The following is a 23,820-nucleotide window of genomic DNA, read 5'->3' as shown; positions in this document are numbered from 1 at the left end:
GACTGGACTAGAAGGACAAAACTTTAGACTTAGACACTAGAGGTGTAAACCACTACAGGAGCACTGGCGTTCAAGAGTTACCTCACTCACAGGAAGCGGGTGCACAGGTGCAAAAGCGTGTCGGGTCTCGTTGTGTAGATCTATGGAGCCTGGAGATGAGAATGCTGCAGGCGGCCAGAAGAGAAGAGTCCGGTGTGATCCAAGGGAGGATCGAAGATGTAGAGTACCTGAAAGCAGAGGGGACAGAGTCTGGGTCACTAGCCAGTGACCAGGAAGGAACCAGGAAGGAATCAGGCAATGTCGGGTGCAATCAGGTGGTTGTCGTGAAGCTTGTCTCCGCTGCCACGTGGACTCTGGGACATCGAGGAAATCCAGGAGTGGATCACGAGCTGTCCCACGAAGGCTCTCGCTGTTGGCGGTGTCGGCTTCCGGATCGGAGACAACAGGCCTTGGCAAATGCAACCCATGCAGGATTCGAAGATCGCTTCTTACTCGGACCAGCAAGGTCAGAGCGGGTGCTCCTTTTCAGGGGAGCGAGGGCCAGTCTGGAGCAACCAGACTAGCAGAGCAAATTCAAAGGTTCGTCGGTACTGGGGCCACTAGCCAACGGGCAAGTGACCGGACCAACGCGTCGAGCAGGAAAATGCAAAAGGGCCCCACGCAGCACTCGGTGAGTGTGGAGGGGTGAGCTTCGGTGCAAAAGTTGCTCGGGGCTGGAGCTTCTCAAACTCCAATGCACAGCTTCGAGGGAGCCTCGGATGCTGCACGGTGAGCACTTCGTAGTTTTTCCAAGATGGCCGGCCCCACGCTTCAGATCGCCTCCACGGGTCTCAGCCCTGCAGGGACTGTGGATCGGGCTGTTGGAAGGCAGGAACGCTGGGTCTTGTCGATCTCTGTCGCTCGAGTTCCGGCGGGAACTGCAACAAAGCAAACGGTGACGTGCTGGATGGTGCCTGTTTGCACAGGGTGGTCACTCCTTGACCACAAGGGAGATTCTTCAGTCTTCTATGTCGAGTGGGATGTCGAAGGGTCCAGAGTTTCGTTTCATAAGTTTCAGTCAGGATAATCTGATGTGCATCAGCACAGCTCCTACCTTTATTCCAAATCAAGGGGCTGGATTACCTGCTAGGTCCCTCCTATGGGTGGGACCCATGAAGGGGGTGGTTACACCCCTTTCCCTTTGTCCAGTTTCGCGCCAGAGCTGGGGCTGGAGTGCCCCAGAACCGGTTTGACTGGATTTTGCATGGGACGCCTTGTGTGCCCCAGGCAGTGTCTAGTTTCTTTCAACCCTCCCTGCTCCAATCCACTATCTCCTGTCTGGGGTGGTGTAACACCTCCCTGTGACAGGAAACCCTTTGTCCAGGCCTCCCCTGCCAAGTTTCGGTCAGCAGCAGGAGGTCAGACTTGTGTCGGGGCAGCAGCATCCATTTTGTGATGCGGAGGTTCTGGTTAGGATTAACCGCGTTTTGAGTAAAGTAACATGTCTTCTCCCTCTAGAAGGGTGGAATGCTACCCCCGTCGCCAGAACTGGCGAGGGGGTAGTATTCCAAAGTGTATGACACCAAACACGACATGTTTTGATAAAGCCAAACCAAAGTTAGCATTAACTGCGAGGGTTATAATGCACTTAAGGGTATATGGTATGGCAGTATCACTGGAACAGCAGTAAGGAAATGGTTCCGAACACTGCAGACAGGCTCAGCTCATGCTAGAGCACCATCTCACATAAAACCAAGCACTCTGCCTCCAGGATTGTAAAGGCCTGCCATAGGAGTAACTTATAGGTGCATATGTGTCCAGATATAGGTTTAGACATAGGTATACTATATCTAAGCAAGGGGTGAGTACACCACCTTGCCCCAGCTGAGTGATCAGCCAGTTGTGTCGATTTAAGGGACCAGCCAGGGGTGGCAAAAGATATGCTGCAGCCCCTGGTAGGCCTTGGATGCACCTATGCCCTGAGCACATATAGTGCATGGTACAGGGGCTGACAAGGTGTCCAGTACCAAATTGGTGATGTACCTATAGTACATGTCTGTGAATTTAGAGAGAGAACAGCAGGCTGTGGGTCTGATTAGAAGGCCCACAGCCACATTAAGTCGAAAACCAGTGAAGCAAAAAGCAAAAATTGGGGTCACCATAGGATAGCAGACCCTACTCTCCTACAACTGTGTGAAGGGGAAAGCTACACAGCCGAAGCTACCCAAGAATATAGCCCTCTTGCCCCATGAGGACAATTATGTGAGCCCAGAATACAGCACGTTAGGAACAATAAACTGTATCTGAGGTGGAACATATATAACCACAGTTGGCAGCCCCACCCTCCACAGTAGGACATTGCAGTGCGTCAAGTACCCAGATTGCGATTGGCTGTTCAACACAAATACTATATGTGAAAGAAAGGAGCAAACAGCTACCCCCCAGTGATATACACTGGGGGTAGCTGTTCCTAAGGTTACAAAAAGGTAGCAACCAAATTGTGGTTGATAGAAAGGAATACTTGATAGTAGTCAATCTCAAAGAGGTTGGGTTCTAAACGGTGACAGGGGAATCCCTCCTTTTGGATATAGTGCCCTCACACACCCTTGTGAGTGTCATGCTTCATCATCAGGCGTTGCTCCTCGTGGGGGTGGTGCTGCTGTCCCTCATGGGCCAAGGGAGAGGGCTCTTCATCTGAGATTTTTTAACGAGACACCACAGTTGTGCATGTGGGTGTATGGGCCTTGGGAGGTAAGTGCGTGAGTGAATTAAAATTACCAGACGGTACCTAGAACCAATACTTATTTGGGGCTCTGAATGGTAAGGTTAAAATAAATGTGGATACTGGAGCCCCTTTCAGGAACAAATATAGAGGGCGGATGAGTAACTTCCCACTGCTCTCAGAATCAGTGCAAGTGTGAGTTCAGGAAAACAAACTGGTCAACATGTTTCGTGCTCCTCGTAGGTCCATAAGGGATCAATAGGCGCTTCATCAGGACCGAAAAATAGGTGCAAATGAAGGAAAAGGGAACAGGGATCAGGGAAAGAAAGGCCCTGTATACCTATAATACCTAGACTTTAAGGTATATCTTTTCGATTCCGGCGCACCGCTACAGAGGGGTACGTCAGTGACCTGGATGAGGCGAGGTACTAAACTCTGCCTCACCACGAGTGCGCGCCGACGAAGCTCGATTTCCTAAATAAGGGGTTGGGGGGAGGAACCCGCACTAGGAGTACCTCTCAGCGCAAGGACGCATATGCACCTTAAAGTCTAGGTATTACAGGACCCCATCCCCCGGGGGTTGGCCAATTTTCTGTAATTATTTTAAGGAAGGGGGGCCGCGCAGCCCCCTCCGCAGGCAAATTTCAGCCGTAGAGACCCCATTCCCCGGGACACGGCCATTTACAAAAAACATTTTTTAAAGGAGAGGGGACGGCGTGGCCCCCCTCTCAGGCCATTTTCAGCCCCGGGGACCCCATCCCCTTGGGTTTGGCCACTTTGCTTTTGATCACGCGGGAGCCCCAATGCCCCCGTGGTCCCTGCCGGCTACCTGCCTCCTGCGGGAGCCAGCATTACTTTTGGGCAAAGGGAACTACTGACATGCCACTCCCTTTGTCTAAAAGCAATACTACTTCGCTTCATGGAAGCGCGAGGCCCCCCACCCACAATTAGAGCCCCGGGGAGGTGGCGGTCCCCGGGGCAGCATAGGGGGCAGGAGCCCCATAACATATATATATATATTTTTAACTTTGGGGAAGTGGCAGCCCCCGGGACTGTGGGCCCCTGCAAGTCCCTGCATCATTATTTACCATTGCCCCTGGGACTCGGCCTACCTGGGGACTTAATTAAACAAAGCGCAGGAGTCCGTGCTTTGGTTTTTTTCCTTATTCTTTTTTTGTCTCTGTGGGACCCCCTGAGCCGGCCTAGGGGTCAGAGTGTTTCTACCATGCCCCCTTTTCTTGTTTTTTTACCTTTTTTCTTGTGACTTGGTTCAACCGAGTCACAAGATGGCTGCCAACACTTCCTGGTTGGAACTGTTGGCAGCCAGTCTGCCTCAAGCTCTAGATCGGGAGGGTTCACAGATTCATCGGGGTCACCAGATATTAATATTTCTAAATATATGAATTTCTCAGGAACTACTGAACGGATTTACACCATTTAACAAAATGGTCTCTTTCTGAACCAAGAGCTGCCTTTTTGCCAAATTTGGTGTAATTCCGTTCAGCAGTTCAGGCTGTAGCCTTGTCTAAACTTTCCTATGGAAATTAACATGGACAAAACGCGTTTTGGGACCCCCTTTTTTATTGGCCCCTTCTTGACGAATCTCCCCGAAACTTTCAAACCACAGGAGCTGATCAGAGCACCCCATTAGTTTTGAATATTTTGCGACAATTCGTCAAACTGCACCATAGGTATTGGCAAATCAAAAAACGCTTTTCCTATGGAAACTGGGTCCTAACTACAACTACCTACTGGCGACCACCAGTTAGTAATATATATATATATATATATATATATATATATATATATATATATATATATATGTGTATATATTACACCATATACCACTGATCCTGCCAAACTCCTTATTGTCGGGTGCCTCTGGTGTGCATGTGGCCTGCACAAATGAATTCCCCAACAATGTCCCTCCTGGCTGGGAATACATATATATTGTTAATGGAGGAAGAGAGGCAGGCACATTATGACTGACTTGAACCTTCACCTCTCGGGAGTTTTGATCTCTCCTCATATTCAACATTTCAACATTAATAGTAAATAGCACATAACATTATATATATATATATATATATATATATATATATATATATATATATATATATATATATATATATATATATAGAGAGAGAGAGAGAGAGAGAGAGACAGAGACAGAGACAGAGAGACAGAGAGAGAGAGAAGCATGAAGGTTCAAGTCAGTCATAATGTCCCTGCCTCTCCATCAACAATAAGAAATATACATATTTTGCTCTACACAGCTACATGTAAGTTTTAAGGGTATTTTTCATGTGTCCTTGTTTTCACAAATGATATTTAACCAAAACTAGGATGCAAGAGGTTAAATGTGTGCAGAACGGTAAAATGACATTGAAAGATCACAGGACTATTAGGAAAGTTCTCTAAAGGGAGGAGATATGTTGTATCCTGTTATCTCTTAGCTCCTTGCTGCTCAGCCAGTGTGTATGTGATGCAATAGAATGTTCATGAGTGCCTGGTTTGTTTGTGTGTCAGTTGGGATGAGCGGGACATAGTTACCATCTTACTAGTTACCTAGAACTGACTGTAACTAAGTCTGAATAAAAGTTCCTTATAATCTACACTACTGGCTACAGGCAGAGCAGTAGGGAACCAAGAGATAACAGGGTACAACAAGCTACATGTATATTTTTATGTTTTTTTCCATGTGTCCCTGTTTTCATAAATGATATTTAACCAAAACGAGGATGCAAGGGCGCAAATGTGTGTAGAATGGTAAAATCACATTGAAACAGCACACGACTATCAGAAAAGTGTTTTCCCTTTTGTAAAGTAATTGTTACATATGAGGCAGTAAAAAGTGTTTTCCTCATGTCAATTTTATTCCACTGTGGAAAAACTTAAATTAGGCCTTTTTCCTGTAGTAATAATGGATGAATATGCGTTCATAAACACATTTGCCTTAAATGCCATGTTATAAGGCCACACGCATTTTCACTGCCATATTTAAACACACGACGGATAATATCCTTATGTGATTAATATATACAACATTAAGGTATGAAAGGGTTAAGGATCTTTGTATTGTGCCTTGTTCTAGAAATGGGTAACTCGGTATACAGTAAATACTGACCTGATTGGGCCGGATTGAACGCAGGTAACAGTGTCAGTTGATTCCGGAGTATCTTCCCGGGTATCTGACGCTGCAGCAGTCTCGCCAGGACACAGATTAGCAAACAGAGATTGAAAATAACATGTCTCAGTAAGTTTTCCAATCCAGAAAGACACCGTTTCCATCCTCTGTGTGGCAGCAGCAGAACTGGAATTGTGTCTATCTCCAGATTCCGATTGTTCGGTAGGGTTGCTAGGCAGGAATGTTTGTCAGTAATATGGCCAAGTGACGTGGAATTCATGTCAAATTAGTGGATCACAATGAAGACTCCATTTTAAAAGCAAAATAAAGAGTTAGAGGGGAGTGGACATTTCCTCACGATCACTTCCAATCATCCAAGTGCAGTCAAAATACCAAAAGACTGCCAGTCCTGAAGATCCAGTCAGATGATACAGCTTTTGTATCAAGGTGTTACAGAGAGGATAGGCAGGCCAAGCACTTGCACTAATCACATCTAGAGGTAGAGAACTTCATTTCATTTTACCATCATGTTATAAGAAACATATTTCACTTTTTCCAGTTGTGGGTTACTTTTATAGCACATTCTCTTTCTGTTGATATACTGTATAATTAATTTGTGTCTCTAAAAAGGGTATTTTCGGATAATTCTGAAGGAGTGTCGGCTGTGTTCTCAGAGTTAAAGTATGTAATATGTTTTACTTTAAGGGTGTGTCTGCGTTTTCCCTTTTATTCAGTTCTGTTTGTTTTTTATTGGCGGTAAGGGTTAGGAACATTTTAGAAAAAATATATTCAGTGTACAGCATAAAGCTTACTTGGCAGTTACAATAAAATGATAACATCTATAAGGCAATCAGATATCAAATAATGTTTTCTTAATTGAATTTTATTGAATACTGTTCAACAGTAGTATTCAGAAATAGTAAAAATCATGCATATACGTTATTGCAACTAAATTCATTATTTACCCAGTAAACCTTATCATAACATACAACGTCTGAAGATAATGTTTGAAGATGCCGAAACACATCACTTAATTGACAGAAATGTACAATTTCAACCATATCTAATGAGAATACTGAAACCCTCAATTTCTCAATTTCTTTACCGGATTTCAGCTAAGCAGTTCACGTTTGAATGCACTTTCTTTTTGGTAGAGGCAATGATGTTCTTGCAGGTGTTTCGAAATCCTTCACTTCCTTACTCAAGGCGAACCTTCATTTAGCAAACCGGTTAATCACTGGAACTAAGAAATCAGACCATATTACCCCACTCCTAAGAGATCTACACCAGCTCGTCCTGAAAGCTCTGAATTACCAGCCAGTTCTTTTTTTTAAATTTAAAATATACCACAGGATGCTTAAAGTACCAAGGAACAAGACCCACTGTAAAAGCAATTGGACCCAGATATTGTCAAGTAGGCCCAGCTTCAATGCAAACACCCCATCCACTGGTCACTGCGGCTGCTACTGCCCTACAGAACCATGGGCATACAACTAGGGTGCTATAATTGGAATACCCTGCGAGAGGAGACTTGTTAGGCATGGGAGTAGGAGTAAGGGGGAACACCACACTCTTTCACCTTTTAAGTTTTAATCAAATGCAGAACAAGGATTAAGGTACAGAGAATAGAACAAATGCATGGTTCAGGTAGGACAATGGTAAAGGAAGAATCACGCGTGAGACCAAAGCCCATCACCTGCATCCATCTACTCGATCACTCACCTTGTTGGGGTGTGAATTTGCACGCCGTCTTCGTCGGCAGTGTAAAAGCAACTGTTGGACACAGAGATAGTGGTAAGTAACCCCAGCTTTAATGCAGACATCCCATCCACAGGGACTCATGTTGGATATACAACAGGAGAAACGGGTTCTACAATTGGAAACCCCTGCAAGAGGAGACGTGTCAAGCATTGGAGATAGGGTAAGGGAAAACACCACACCCAGCTAACACTAAAGATACCTCCACCAAAAAACCCCAAAACATGAATCAGGCATTCTCCTGCCTGATGTCTAGATGATGGAACATGTTACCGCATAATTTTGGAGTGAACTTAAACCTCCCTGAATTCAGAAGGGACCTAAAACCCACTTTTACAGATTCTACCAGTCCGACTCACTATCCATTGCCCTTTATCTTGTATCTCCAGTGATATCATGTGTTTCCTGCTCCTCAGATGACACCCGCTATTAACTATACCAAATGTTACATTACTGGTAGTATAGACCTCTGCTGCCCATGTGGCTATGTCTGCATTATAGAAGTTCTATGAATAACCAAATAAATAACACAAGTGTGTTTTCGGCTATCCACCCTGATATGAATAGGACAACTATTACAGATTAACCCAAAATGGGCTGTCACTTGAATTTTTCCTTTGGAGTTAAGTTTAAATGGCGTTGCAGATCCAAATCCCCCCACGTTACCCCATAGGATCATGTTTGGTTTAAACTAACCAGTTGATGCTTGATGACAAGGGGCAAGATGGTGAAGGCACGTAAAAGCCAGACATACTACCTTAAACATAATTCTGGCTCTTACAAGCAACCAGCTTAAAAATGTTCTTGCCTCATAACCATGCTGTGTGGTCGCGCTCTTAAAAAGGGAAGCACAATTCAAAAGAATTAGGTTCAGCCTTCATTCCAGAAATATGTGGGGACGCATCAATCTCTACTTAAGCCGTCTCCAGAGAGATCCAAGTCTGAATCCCCTTGAGACATCTCGAGCAGCAGTTTCATTCTATTCCCCAGAAGCATTATACAATAGAAATATAACAAATAAAGAAAGCATACCAGAATAGCAATAATATGCAAGTAAACAGAAACACAAGATACAACATCTCCCCTTTCCCAAAAATGAGAAAATAAATATACAATTACCATAAACATGGGAAAGAAAACCATAAGTGCCGAGTCACACTATGCAGGTCGGATACACCAACCAGGTTTGTCCTGGTCAAAGATTTTAACCTTATGACTTCAGTCCCTTAAGTCTCAATCCACCACAGCATAAGGCTACACTTTTATTGCCCCCAGGTTCTCAGGCAGATGCACTTAGGAACTCAATTGGTGTGTGTCAAGCAGAGGCTAACAGCATGGGCAGGTCCTTGTCCAGTTGCCACTGGTTAGCTAGAGGAAAAGGCCTCTTGTATCTTATTGCGTCACTGTAGCTTTAACAGGAGGTCAAACTTATGAACATTGCAGTCCACTTCTCTGTCCTCTGTACCAGAGGGAACTGGACCTGTCCTTTAAGAGGTCCTCTTGGGCCACAGCCAGCCGGTTAAGTCCTGTCGTGATATTCCTCATGTCCAGAAGTGTTCCAAAGTGGGCACCTGGAGGTGCCACATATATGCCTGGCATGAGCTATTTGGTGTGAATGGCTCCCGGGCACGCCCTAACCAATGAGGTAAAAGTTCACGGATCGTACCCACGTTGGGCATTTCAAAGATGGCAAAAATCTTCGGCCACACTACACTTAATCTTAACGTCCTTCCGCATCTAAGACCAAAATAGAGTTTGAAGTAGCCCCCACAATGAACCCAGAGACAGAAGTCTGGTGGAATAAAGCAGGGTTTTCCAATAACCAGACTGTGGATATGCAAGGACTATTTTGACATCATGTTTCCCTTCCTTTCAAGAGTCCCACCTGTGTTTTATGTAAACTCAGAAGACCTGTCAATCATAATTTGGCATTAAACCAGGATTTGGCACTGTAATTTCTCAAAGGCTTGTCACAGCCCCACCCTGCATTTCTCTCAGGTTCAGATGAGCCTTCTCTGATCATTCAGGTAAGCCTATTGTTTGCTTCTGGGAGGTACTCTACACCTTAGTCATAGTTATTCAAATGCTAATTGCTGGCTGGCAGAAGTGGATGAGCAAATGCAAATTGAGCCTCCAGGAACATTAGGCAAGGAAAAACTAACTTTCTGAACTCTCTTAATATTTGTTAGAAAATGGACTTCACCACTGCATTGGTTTTATAAACTAAATTGTTGTTTAATAGTTTTTCTAGCTCGTCCCATTTTTGAGATACGATATTAGTATTTTAATCTGTACTCTGGTTTTCTATATAGGACAGCTAGGCCTGCCACAGTGAAAATTAGCTTTTGGTGTTTAGACACTGTAAGGGCATATTAGCATAACTTTTCTACGTGTCCTACTTTTAAATACCATGCACCCTGCCTACATAAGGGTGGCTTATTAATATTTAAAAGCGAAGTTTTGACATGTCAAAAGGCTTTATTATGACTAGTAAAATTGTAACTTTTACACTGCTACAGTCAACAGTGAAAGTCCTAACGCTATGTTTTACACTCCCTATGTTGATAGAGATATTACTAGTTGAGGCCTAGAGTATATTCATTTGTATACCTTTTTGTAACGCATGTAATCCTAAGTCTGTATGTTTTTAACTGGTTCTTTTGTAATGCAAAATTTTTGCAATCATTTTACGCATGTAACCGTCAGTCCTTATGTTTTCCACTGGATCCTATGTAAAGCGCTCTGACACCTTCGGGTAAAGTTCGTTATCTCACGTGCCTGCCCTCTCTTAGAGTATTTCCAGTCCTTCCCTTCCCTATGTATATAGAGATAGCTCTAATCACTAGTATATGCTGTAGACCGTTGTGCTCTCCACCATTCCTATGTGACTCTTAGAGTATATCCAGTCATATCCCTTCCCTATGTATATAGAGATAACTCTAACGACTAGTCCCCTTTGTGACTGTTAGAGTATATCCATGTGTATCCCCTCCCTATGTTGATAGAGATTACTAGTATAGGCCTAGAATATATCCATTTGTGTATCTTCCTTGTGTACGCATGTAATCCTAAGTCCGTATGTTTTCAACTGGTTCTTATGTAAGTCAAAAATGTGCAAATCTGTTCTTCCGAATGTAACCATCAGTCCTTATGGTTGTAACTGGGTCCTATGTAAAGCGCTCTGACACCTTCGGGTAAAGTTCGCGCTATATAAAATCGCATAAATAAATAAATAGTGGACGACACAATAGGTGCTGCAATCTACTCGTGACAATTTATTTACAGGCCCTGGGTACATTTTAAATTATATACTAGGAACTTATAGTTAAATTAAATATATCTATTGGAACATGCCCATTTGGCCATGTTTAAAGGAGGAGCAAATGCACTTTACCCGTTTAGCAATTTTAAAGTGCACCGAGGTCTAACAGCAGTAAAGGTACAGGGTCCAGCAAAAGGTGAAACATCTAGGATGACCATGCAGACAAGGCAGATTTACTACAATTGACACTCAATCAATTAATCAATCAGGATTGGTAAGGTGCAGCACTCACCTGTGAGGGACTCAAGGTGCTGGGGGGGGCGGCTCGGTTGAATGCTGGGGTCATCCGAAGAGCCAGGTCTTTGAGGTCCTTCCTGAACTGGTGCAGTGCGGCTTGGCTGTGATGTAAGAGAAGGCTCTTCCTCCCGTTCTGGCCTTGTAGATGCGTGGAACCGTGGTCATAGAGAGGTTGGCTGATCGGAGGTGTCTTTTCGGTGCGTGGAATGAAAGGGGGTTGTTCAGGTACGTTGGGCCGATGTTGTGGAGGTCCTTGTATGCGTAGGTGAGGAGTTTGAAAGTTATTCTTCTTTCGACTGGGAGCCAGTGGAGCTCGCGGAGGTGTTGGGTGATGTAGCTGCAGCGGGGATGTCGTGGATCAGTCTAGCTGCGGCGTACTAGACAGTTTGTAGTCTGCAAAGGAGGATCTTGTTGATTCTGGCCTTGAGAGCGTTGCCGTAGTCCAGTCTGTTACTGATGAGAGTGTGTATGACAGTTTTTCTGGATTCAGATGAGATCCATTTGAATGTCTTTCAAAGCATACAGAGAGTGTTGAAACGGGTCGATGATACGGAGTTGAACTGGTGGCAGTGGTTAATTTGTAAGATATTAAGTGCCAGGGCTCTGACCATGAGGCCACTGCAGCTTGCACCACCCATCGCCCTTGTCATCGCTGCCAAAACAGCTACTAACCATCTCTATCGCATGTAAATGCGACAGTTCAGATTATTCCAGGTTCCCAAAGCTAAAGAAATGACTGGGGAGGCAGATATTTGCAATTTTAATGTAAATTGTATTTCTAAACTACAGTTGTTCTGCTCATCTCTAAATTAGATGAGCAGCGCCACCATGTGGTGGACTGTTCTAATTATGGTTTGACAATTAGGTGCCAGGGCCGAGCACCAGAAACAAATTAAGTGCCGGTGCTTAGCACTCACTGGAAAGCTTCGGCTCAATTAAGCACTGTCTGGCGGTTCATTGTGAGCGATGCGTCCAGTATGATTCCGAAGTTTCATGAGTGGTCCGTCGGGTTGGGGGGATTTCCGAGGGCGGGGAGCCACCAGGAGTTGTCCCATGCGGAGGGGGTGGTGCCAAGGATGAGGACTTCTGTTTTTTAGGAATTGAGTTTCAGGTAGCTGTTCTTCATCCAGGTGACAACAGCTTTCATCCCTTTGGAAGTTGTGTTTGGTGATGTTGGGTTCATTGGTGAGGGAGAGGATAAGCTGGGTGTCGTAGGGTTAAGCGACATTAGTAGCCACAGAGTCATATATTGATAACTTGTCTTTGGAGTAACTTAAGAATATTCAGTACTTTTGGCAATATCAAGAACATTTTCTGGAGCAGGGTTTTTACAAGCTCCATGAATATTTTATACATAATTACAAAACAATGTCAACTGTGTATTGATATTGAACGCACATTCACATTTAGCCTCTAGAATTCTGAAAGTAGAAATGTTATTCCCAACTGATTCATACATTAACAGTTTCCTCTTGCAGAAACTGTCTTTCAACCATGGCAGTAGGTTTGAAACTCGTCCCAAGGAATGTTTTGCCCTTGTGGAGATTCGATTTTGGGAAGATTATAAAATAGTTCCTGGCCTGCATCCCCTAACAAACTAAATAAAAGAGCTTTCTTTCTTTCTGCTGTTAAGTTTTTTGATCAATTACAAAAAAATATAATTCTCTAAGCTGTTATATCATTGCTACCACTTCAATGAAGTTTTGCCAGTGTTTTGTAAATTTACAGAAGGCTGGTTCAAGACTGAACTGATAGCCATGACGGTACCAGACTTTAGAAAGTCACACTGAGCTAGTATTTCAACAATACAAGATCAAGAAAATGCAAAAAAATGGTCTCTCTGTGATTGAAGTAGCTTACAAATTCTGAGCAGTCCTAAATAAAACGAGGCGTTAAATAAGTGAAAACTTGTGAGATGCAGTGGTGATGTCACTTTCGCAGGACACAATTGCTCTTGTGTGTAACAGGCGGCTGTGTAGTAGATGGTGAGAGAAAGTCTGCTATATGTGTTTGATGTGCATAAGCTGATAACCTCATTTGTTTATCTAGGCTAGGCTGCATACTGAAATGAAGAAAAACACGGATACGCCACTCACTCAGAAGAGCCCTGTGTGGTGACGCGGAGAGGAATAATGAGGTCGTTGGCTGAAGTAGTCCACATCATAGGTAAGCACATTGTTGTGCTCGATGAAAAGCAGTTGAATATTTTTTAATACATTTGAGAGAAGGCAGGTAATATGAGATCAATCATCTTTAACGTTAACTTGTACATAACCGTGTGACGATCCTTGGTGAGCGAGCAAGTGCACAATAGTGTTCGATGAAGCAAAATCTGGAATCCAAAGTCATATGAACACCATCAACAGTGGAAATACTTGTGGGGGGGGTGGCCTGAGGCTGCATGTAGTTGGCTGAATAATTGCTGAGCCCTGGGGGCTCGCTGATACCTGCAGCTGCAAGGAACCCAGAGGGAGAGGCCCAGTGCAGCCACCACCAACATGTAGTGCGCAAAGAACCTAGGGTGCAGGGCTGAGGGTCCAGTGAGCCTGTCGGCATCTGTGACCACTGGATAGCCCACAGAACATCAGCAACTGCCCGGAGAGCAGCAAACTCAGTGAGCCGGGGCATGGTATACACTGGCCAGCCCAAATTACCCACAGTGGTCTGACCTTCCATCTTCTCCATCCCCAACCAGTGGGCGAAGTGGGCAGGATCGGCAGGGCAGGGCGTGCCCCTACTTCTTTAATTTCATAGAGTCCGTTCCCCTACTTTCTTATTTTAAACATGCCTTCTGGACAGTGGAAACCACCAAGGCCGATAATTAAGGCTCTGCTTTTGGGGACGGGCGGAACGGCAGAGAAGAACAAGCATTTACAATGCATTGGTCTCGCCTTTGCAAAAGTTATTGGCATTGTAAATGACAAAATTGTTATTTATGTGTTGGTTTTGAAAACAAATAAATAAATGGCATTGTCATTTACAATGCCAATAGCTTAATCTCTTGCAAATGCAAGACCTATTGCATTTGCACCCCACACACACACACACACAGAGCCACACACACAGATCCACACACACAGAGTCACACACACACACAGAGCCACACACACACAGAGCCACACACAGAGCCACAAACACACACAGAGCCACAAACACAGGGGGTGTGAGGGTGAGGGTGAGAGGGTGTGTGAGGGTGGGGGTGTGTGAGGGTGGGGGTGTTTGAGGGTGAGTGTGTGTGAGGGTGAGGGTGAGGGGGGTGAGGGGGGTGAGTGAGGGTGTGTGAGGGTGAGGGTGTGTGAGGGTGAGGGTGTGTGAGGGTGAGGGGGTGTGAGGGGGTGAGGGGTTGTGAGGGTGAGGTGAGTGAGGGCGAGGGAGTGTGAAGGTGAGGGTGTGTGAGGGTGAGTGTGTGTGAGGGCGTGTGAGGGTGGGGGTGTGAGGGTGAGGGAGTGTGAGGGGGTGAGGGGGGATGAGGCGGGGTGAGGGTGTGTGAGGGTGAGGGCGGGTGAGGGGGGTGAGTTAACATATTCCAGCCACATGTATCACCAACCTATTTTAGAAGGAGGTTTCTTTGTCTGGCCTTTTTGTAAGAGCAGGATGAGGCAGTATGCACTCGTCAGTCTGACCCTTTTAGCAAAGCCCCCAAAGAGACTTCAGATGACAAAGAGGCAGCTGGTTTGGAAGCCCCAGAGGAGGGACATTATTTCAGTGCAGAGCCACAGCAAGATATAGCAGAGGTGCCACCAGAGGCTACCCTGCCTGTATGGTGCCCTGCTTGTCTGTCTGTATGGTGCCCTGCTTGTCTGCCTGTATGGTGCCCTGCTTGTCTGCCTGTATGGTGCCCTGCTTGTCTGACTGCAGGGTGCCATGCTTGTCTGCCTGTAGGGTGCCCTGCTTGTGTGTCTGTAGGGTGCCCTGCTTGTGTGTCTGTAGGGTGCCCTGCTTGTCTACACGTGTGCCTGTATTGTGCCCTGCTGGTCTGCATGTGTGTTAGTTTGTGCGCCACGTGATTCTAGGAGCCTGCACAACACTGACGCCAGGTTCACTTTGCCGAGGCGGTTGTCCTGCTCAGCGCGCCAGTATCCCTCACACACTTGTGGCCGGACGGTCCCAGGACAATGCCCCGCTTCCAGCTGGAGACGCGTTATCACTGGCAGCGCCCGCGGGAGCAGGGCACGGAAGAAAGGCGCTATTCATGCCAGTGCCGATGACACAAGAGGCCTGGTAGGCGTCCCGCCGCTCAGGGGCGGGGGTCCGTCCCAGGGAGGAGGCCGGGGGGGTTCACCAGCAGCTTGGCAATGCCATGCTGACAGGGAGGGAAAGAGCGGTCCCCGAAGTAATGTGAGCCCTGGGAACCCTTGACAAAGGCAGAGAGCCCGGGAGGAGGGCAGAGAGCCTGGCGGGGGGGAGGAGGGCTCCGTCTGTGTAGGATAGAGGTGAGATGGAAGCAAGGGGGAGGAGGAGACGGTTCCTTGCTTCTCTAGCTGCAGGAGGCTTCCTCAGCTTCCTGGCTGGCGCAACCCTCGCTATGAAGGGCCCTACTTCTACCTATAAACACATCAGTCCTGTTTCTTTAAGGCATTCACTTCTGCCGTCCATTTTAAATACAGGACTAGCGGGTCCAGCACGCAAAGTGGAAAACCCAACAGGTCTGATGCCTTTTTTGTGCCAAGCGTCTGTTCTCTGTACTTTTGATTCCCCGGCACATTGTTTGCAAAGTATTCATTCTTTGATACCTTGACATGTTTTTGAATCGTCTGCCCTACTTCTCACCTCTAAATCTCCCGCTTGTTAGCTACACTTGCAATCACTTTCTCCTCGTGTCTACAGTGAATGCAAGCAAGCAGGGGTACCTCGGGCGTGGGCGCTTCTTGTATTTCAACCATCATGAAGTATAGACATTGACATGGTGACTTCTTCTTGGGTTCACGTGAGTTCCCAGCATGTGCTTTCGACTTTTGTCCCACTCGTCAGATTAGTCTCCATGACAACGGCCCACCCTCGGGGGTTTCCTGTGGTGGACACAAAGGCAGCAGGATCCCAACAAACCGATGCCCGAAGACTAAAGACATCCGGGGACCCCCTCAAAACATGGAGGACGCACAACTTTACTGCACTCAGAGTGTTAGGGCACCGCATTTCACCATCTGAGCAGCCACGCACACGGAGACGACAGGAAACAAAGCGCAGCCCACTCCTGCAAAAGGCAGGACGAAAATAACAAAAACATGCCGAGACAAAAAAAATAAAAAATCCGCCCACCGCCGGAATGATGTCACAAAGGGGCGGAGAGCGAAAAAAATCGCCGGAACGCCCACGAATCTGCTCCGGCAATGACGGACAGATCTCTCTTCCAATGGCTAGCCTCCATTTATGGAGCTAGCCAATGGAAGAGCAGGCGGGACAAAGCCCCCATACTGTTCTAACATAAGATTTCGCCTGCGCGAACGCTGCTGCGCAGCGGACGCCAGGCGAAACCTAAAAAGGACTCGGTCTTTTCATTCGTGCCCAGAGAATACGAGGACAGTGTCCAGTTCTCCTGTGGCTGGATGATGCTCCCCCTCTCTTTGTTCCCCCTCTTCCCTCTCTTTCTCTCTCGCTCCTCCTCATTTAGTGAAAAACGAGACTTCAAGAAACAGGCATTACCTTCTCTTTCCTCCTTTCGTTTATTTTCTCCTCTGTGAAATGGACCCAAAAAAGAAAAACACTTTTGCTGGGAACATCATCTTTTTCTGACATTTTTCAACTTCTAAGTGCAGTCTCGGGGGTGGAGAGAAATAAAACATTGCAAATATGAAAAACTTAGGTATTGAAATGGGTAGCAGGATAGACAGGACTCCCATCTGACAGCAGTATAACTAAAGCAAGACAGAGTGGTTGGAAGGTGGCCATACTGATTTATTCACACTTAAACATATTAGCGCCACTTTACAGTGTTTAAAGTGTTTGCCAGTGAAGCGCTACTTTTGTTTTCTTGTCTCTCTTTGAACAAAATTGTTTTCCTGGGTGGGAAAATGCACTATTCCTGGAGGTACTGAATACCTGCTTGATGGGTGAATTGGAAAACAAAATGTGTACAGCGGCTGTGTGTTCACGAATGTGGTCTTTTTCAACCCTACTGCTTACATTTTGTATGGATATAAGCAATAGGCATTGAAACGGGTCCCTTCTGGGCCCTGTAGTCATGGCCTTAACTTTTCAGGCAAAAGCACACACTAATTTCTGATTATTAGTGTAAAGAGAAAAAGTTAACCATGTTGTTCCTTCTCACATTTCACTTCCTTTACTTAATCTTGAATTCCCAATGAGTGTTTGCTATTTAGGTTTAGGTTTTGTATATACTTATTATATACTTATATGTGTATGTACTTTGTGGGCTCTGGAGATCAGCCCCAGGACTTGTCTGCTTTCGCTTAGGGACTTTTTTTTCTGTTCAACTGCCTCTATTTAACTGTCTTGATAGAAAACGACCAGCAGAGGTCAGTAAAATACCAGAATAGTTTTTTGCCGAGAGACTTTCTTTTTTTCTCTTTCTGGCAACTGCCTCTATTTAACTTTCCTGATAGAAAACGACCAGCTGAGGTCAGTAAAATACCAGAATCACTTTAGCATTCTCTAGATTCCAGTCCATAGAAATTGTCTTCCATGAGCACCCGTAGACAATAATATTTTGTTCAAATCTTGTATTTTGAGTAATATGACCTCCGAAGACCCTGATTTTATATTGAAAACAGAGCTTTGAACTATACCATTTCCATCTGAAAGGAAATATTTCTCTCCATGTATTCCCACACCTGCCGTGTCACGCAGTTTGGTGGTTACTTTCCCTCCATGTTAAAGAACAGTAGATATTTCGACACCCAGGCTAATGTGCTGCATAGCTAAATACATACAAGGTCCCAATGTGAGACCGATTGCGTTTTAATGTAACTTTTTTATGCAGCATATTGCTCTTGTCTAGTGCGTAATTTGACTTGAGTCAAATCCAGGTGTTTATAGCGGGTCAGTGCAGTGCAAGTTTCTCTCAGTGGGGCAGTTTGGTGTTCAGTTGGGGAGAGGATGTGGCACTATGGTCAGAGCTGCTGAATTTGAAACTGGGGAACCAGGTTCAGCCTTCATGACTAGTCCCCAGTCCACCAGACCACCCCCCGAGGGAGCACTTTCCCATGCTAGACCTAGAAGGAAGATCTTAAAAGCCCAGGTGTCTTAGCACCAGCAGGTGGACCCTAGCAGTGGCAAGTGTGGGTTAACCTTGAAGGCCTGTTGGCCGCGATTCATTCTGAAATTCACCTCCAGTCTTGCAGGCAGGCCTTTGAAGTAGCACACCATAGTGTGACAGTGACTCTGTCACTGAGGTCACAGGACCCTAGAGCAGGGTGGCTCTAGGGCAGTGCGACCACACCAGGCGGTGCCCAGCCACAGTCCGTGCAGGTAACAGCGGTGGGGCAGAGGTGCTGGGTAAGAGGGGATTTCGAAGGATGATGCTGAGGGAAAATAAAATAAATAATTAATTTTCTTTCAGCATCGTCCCTCGAAATCCCCCCTTACCCGCCTCACTGCTGTTACCTGCACAGACCGTGGCTGGTGCTGACTTCAGGTGGGGGCGTCGTGTTTACAAGTATAATATGGTTTTAAAAGCACTTGCTGCCTCCTTCCTGACCTCCAACAATTTTCGGCAACAATAAAAATGTCATGATAACTCCAGTGATTAATGTTCTTAGGAGAGAGAGGTGGTGTTTTGTCTAGTGGACATTTTGACTCATGGAAAGGAAGCGTAGAGGGTTAATCTGCCTGCTGCTAAGAACATGTACCATGCAGATTACAAAGTGCACATAATGTAGGTCAGTGGGTTACTGCTTTTGTCAGAGAGGCCCTATTGTTACTTGCAGTTAATATGTTAACATCCTAACATAGAACAGTGAGCTATTAACTGTCATGTAAGAGATGCATACAAACTGCAAGGTATAAATTAGAACGTTTTCCCCCAGTCTTTGATTATCCTAATGTTGCAAAAAAGGTTCATTTGTGTAGAAATCAATTCTGATTATTAAAGAGAACACCCAACCATGGTATTACATTTTAAATTCCACATAATATGGCAACTCTAATACACAATATTCTCATCATCTATCGAACAAATGATAGTGACATTCTCTTTTACATAATGCCCATAGTTCATGTGTGTCATGTGTATAACATGCCTAATCAATTCCAAAGTTAAACAAGCCTCTTGCAGTGTTACCTAACCTCACAACTTATCAATGTTCAAGTTTCCATGAAGATGATGCTCACCTCAATGTTGAACGTGTTTACACATTGATCACCACGGATAGCCTGTGTCCCAACTATCTTGCTCTGCGGGTATTATGAGAGTATAACTCAATCAGTAAACAACTTTCTTAATGGATTAAAATCCACGAAGCTCATAAAAAATATGCAGTCGCTTACCTCACTACAACACCAATAATAGCAACGATACTTCAGTGGGTGACTGACCTCATGCCACTGATAAATAAAGGGATATCAACATCAACCTAGACCACCGGCCCATCAATCTTTGATGAACAAAAATATTACCAAAAAAACTGCGACAACTTCTTCCGGATCTGTAGCAGATATGTCTTTTTTAGAGAAAGGCGGGGAACAAGGTCGACCACCAGACCTTACAACATCAAAACCCCAAGAAAAAAGACCAGAGGAGGAAAAGGAAAAAGAAAAAGAGAAGAAAAAAGGACTGAGAAGCCAGACTAAAGTCTCATAGTGAATATTTCTCATACACAGCTGACAAAATTCGAAGAAAAAGTGCTTAACAAAGGAACATCTTTCATGAGTACTTACCATACAACAGAACTAGAGACTGAAGTGGCATTTTTCAAGTTCATGAGGGTCCTACGGCTACATAATTTCTTCACTTTCATTTGCCCTATCGAGACTAGAGAAGACACCTCCCAAAGTTTTAAACCAAAGAGTACTTTTCTAGCACCTGTGTCGCATAAAACTCTTGATACTTTTGAAACTCTAGTGAAAGCAGATTTGAACAAGGTCACATACAAAAAAACATACAAAAATCTGAGTAGAGCTGAGTACAGTGCACTTAAGACATTGGCTAAAAATGAGACTGTTGTATTCCAAAAGGCGGACAAAGGGGGAGGACTTGTTATGATGGATACAGAATTCTATATGCTGAAAGGAACGGAACATGTATCTGATCAAACCATCTACGGCATTCTGGATAAAGATCCGACATTTGAAATATCTGACACTTTGAATAAAATGCTTGATCAGGCGGAAAAACTTAACTGGATTGACACCAATACCAGGAAATACTTATTACAATCGTTCCCTAGGAGACCCAGGATATACTTCCTGCCAAAGATACAGAAAAATTTGGAAGATCCTCCTTTTCGACCTATAGTGTCAGGGTGTGAGTCCCTTTTCGAAAATCTGGGACGCTACATTGATAGCTATCTACAACCATTCGTAAAAAAATGGACCACTTATGTTGAGGACACATCAGACTTTTTAAGAAGTTTATCAACTCTTAAAATCGAAGAGTTTGAAGATTGGATCATGTGCACTATTGACGTAGTTGCACTTTACACATCAATACCACACGCCAATGGGCTTGAAGCTGTTGAATGGGCCCTTCTGCAAGATGACAACATAAATACACCAAAATGTTTTATCCTACAACTATTGGAATTTTGTCTACAAAATAGTTATTTCACATGGAAAGACAAATATTACATACAACTGAACGGGACCTCCATGGGTTTTCCCGGAGCACCTGCCTATGCCAATACATTCATGGCTAAATTCGAAAATGATTTCATCTTATCAGACAGGACATGGCAAGAAGGTCTGGTATTTTTTCGAAGGTTCATTGATGACATTTTCCTAATATGGAAGAAACCAGAAGAGTCATTAGTGGCTAACATTCACACTTTGAATTTAGTAGATCCTCGGATTCAATTTACATATATTATCAATAGGAATATGTTATCTTTTTTGGATGTACTGATCGAACTCAAGGAAGGGAAGATTGCCACCGAGTGTTCAGGAAACCAACTGATAAAAATAACGCGCTATTATATCAAAGTTTTCATCCACCATCATTGATTCAGAATTTGCCCGTATCACAATTTTTAAGAATCAAACGCATTTCATCGGAAGAATCAGCATGCGAAGAATCATTACAGAGACAAAAAATGTACTACCTAAAGAGAGGTTATCCTGAGCAACTGCTGGATACAAAACTAGCTAAAATTAAAACGACATCCAGAGAACATCTGTTAGTGAAACAACCCAAGAAACTCACCAAAAGAATGGTATTCGTCAGTAAATATTCTTCTGGATCAAGAGATATTAAACGCATTATCACCAAACGGTGGGAAATTTTAGAATCTGAAATTGATTTTGGTTCATTGTTCAAAGAAAAACCATTGTTCCCCTTCTCTCGGGCACAGAATTTGAAGGAAATACTGAATAAAAACACGCAGTTCACAAATTCTGAGAAAGGGGATAAATCAAGTGGTACAACGAAATGTTGGAATTGTAAGAACTGTAATAACATAATTCTAGGGAACATTCTCTTACACCCCAGAACGGGGGCCAGTATCAAATTGCGACACAGCACTGATTGCAATTCAGAACATGTCCTTTACATGATCAAATGCCCCTGCGGGCTTTTATATGTTGGAAAAACTGAGAGGAAAATAAAAATCAGATTATCCGAACACAAAAGCAGAATTCGCAACAAAAACACCACCTCCAGTCTAGCGGTCCATTGGATGGAAGCGAGACATTCTATTGCTCAAATGAAATTCCAGATTATCGAGCAAGTACCACTTGCGGCGTTCAATTGTCGTTGGTACACCTCGGGAGTCAGCGTTTTCACTGGTGAGCTACAGATTGAGACCGTTTTAGATTAAGGTTCAACGCGGAGAAAAACTTGTTTTTGATGGGCGTTTTATTTGCATTCACAGCGTCCAGCGCTCCACTTTAAAACGTGGTGCCGAACTGATCGAAAAACAGGTGAGCAACTTAAAGCTTACATTTAAAAGATCAGGTAGTGGCTAGGTTACAGACGTTTATTGATGTTGATATCCCTTTATTTCTCAGTGGCATGAGGTCAGTCACCCACTGAAGTATCGTTGCTATTATTGGTGTTGTGGCGAGGTAAGCAACTGTATATTTTTTGTGAGCTTCGTGGATTTTATTCCATTAAGAAAGTTGTTTACTGATTGAGTTATACTCTCATAATACCCGCAGAGCAAGATAGTTGGGACACAGGCTATCCGTGGTGATCAATGTGTAAACACGTTCATCATTGAGGTGAGCATCATCTTCATGGAAACTTGAACATTGATAAGTTGTGAGGTTAGGTAACACTGCAAGAGGCTTGTTTAACTTTGGAATTGATTAGGCATGTTATACACAAGACACACATGAACTATGGGCATGATGTAAAAGAGACTGTCACTATCATTTGTTCGATAGATGATGAGATTATTGTGTATTAGAGTTGCCATATGATGTGAAATCACACATGTAGATATCCAAGATTGGTAAATTACATTGTAATGGAATGTTTGATTGCAAGCATATAGATGTAATTGAGTTTCCTTGTGATTAATGACATTGGGAGCTGTTTGATCATTGATCAGTTTGTATCTAATGATGAAAAACTTAATATGTGCATTGTTTGAAAGCGTTTCCTTTTCTTTTCAACAGAAACTCATAACCCCTGACGAAGGGACCAAGTGTCCCGAAATGCATTGGGTTTAAAAGAAAATTTGCACACTTGGAGTGTTTGAACATGTATTTATTTGCTTTGTGTATTATTTTGATTCATGAATAGCTCATTGAACAAAAATGATTAAAAAGAATTAACAGTCATTGACCAAACATGAATAAAAATGTTTATGACAAGTATGAATATAGTTTAATTTGTTGATGCATGTTGGAGTCCTAGCAGCCAGGGTGGGGCTAGGCCACTTTCATTATTTACATTAATGCACAGCAGGCATTATTCCAACATTGCACACGTATCGAGATACATTTCAATTTTAGTTTAGCTCGAGTGCTCTCTCCACCTACATACATTGACGCAAATATGATAGAGCCATAATTATGTGGAAAACATTTGTAAACTAGAATATTTTGCCATTCATGTTTGCACTGCTGTTGTGGAAAAAGGGAGGAGAAGTGCTGATGAAAGGAACTCCACGGCTGGGTTGACAAATGACTTGCGATATCACTTTTAAGGATATTTGGGACAATCTGTGATTGGAAACATATCCCACTCTGTGAATGTATTTAATCAATAACTCATATTCAACCTTAAATAAACATGTATATCCATTGGTTAAATTAAATAACGTAATAAGATGTAACCGATTAGCAAAATGGGAAACAAATACTAAAAATTGGGATATTTTGCTCTTTCTGCCACACCTCTGACTCCGCCCACTGACCTAATCCACAGGTTATTCCTGCCCTCTGATTCTCAGCCCACAGTTCCGCTACTTTTTTTCCCCCACTTCGACCACTGTCCCCAAGTAAATAGCTGAGAGTCCACGAGGGGCACCAGACTAAATCCAGATTGCAATGCCGCCAAGTGGATGGAGGAACCGGCACTAGAGTGGACTAGGGACACATTGAAGGGGCCAACACAAC

General features: G+C 44.1%; 1 long non-coding RNA gene across 1 annotated transcript in view; it reads left to right on the top strand.

The window, feature by feature from the left end:
- Positions 1–22,951, top strand: part of LOC144781525 (uncharacterized) — a 120,306-nt gene extending 97,355 nt beyond the window's left edge. The window contains exons 8-9 of the long non-coding RNA XR_013601005.1: positions 13,195–13,311; positions 22,876–22,951. This is a non-coding gene — a long non-coding RNA (uncharacterized LOC144781525). The remainder of the gene's footprint in view (positions 1–13,194; positions 13,312–22,875) is intronic.
- The last annotated feature ends 869 nt before the right edge of the window (positions 22,952–23,820 follow it).

Source organism: Lissotriton helveticus, chromosome 9 (genome assembly GCF_964261635.1).
Source record: "Lissotriton helveticus chromosome 9, aLisHel1.1, whole genome shotgun sequence".
In the NCBI taxonomy this organism is placed as follows: domain Eukaryota; kingdom Metazoa; phylum Chordata; class Amphibia; order Caudata; family Salamandridae; genus Lissotriton; species Lissotriton helveticus.
The sequence above is the reverse complement of the archived record's forward strand: the minus strand, read 5'-3'. Positions and strand labels throughout refer to the sequence as shown.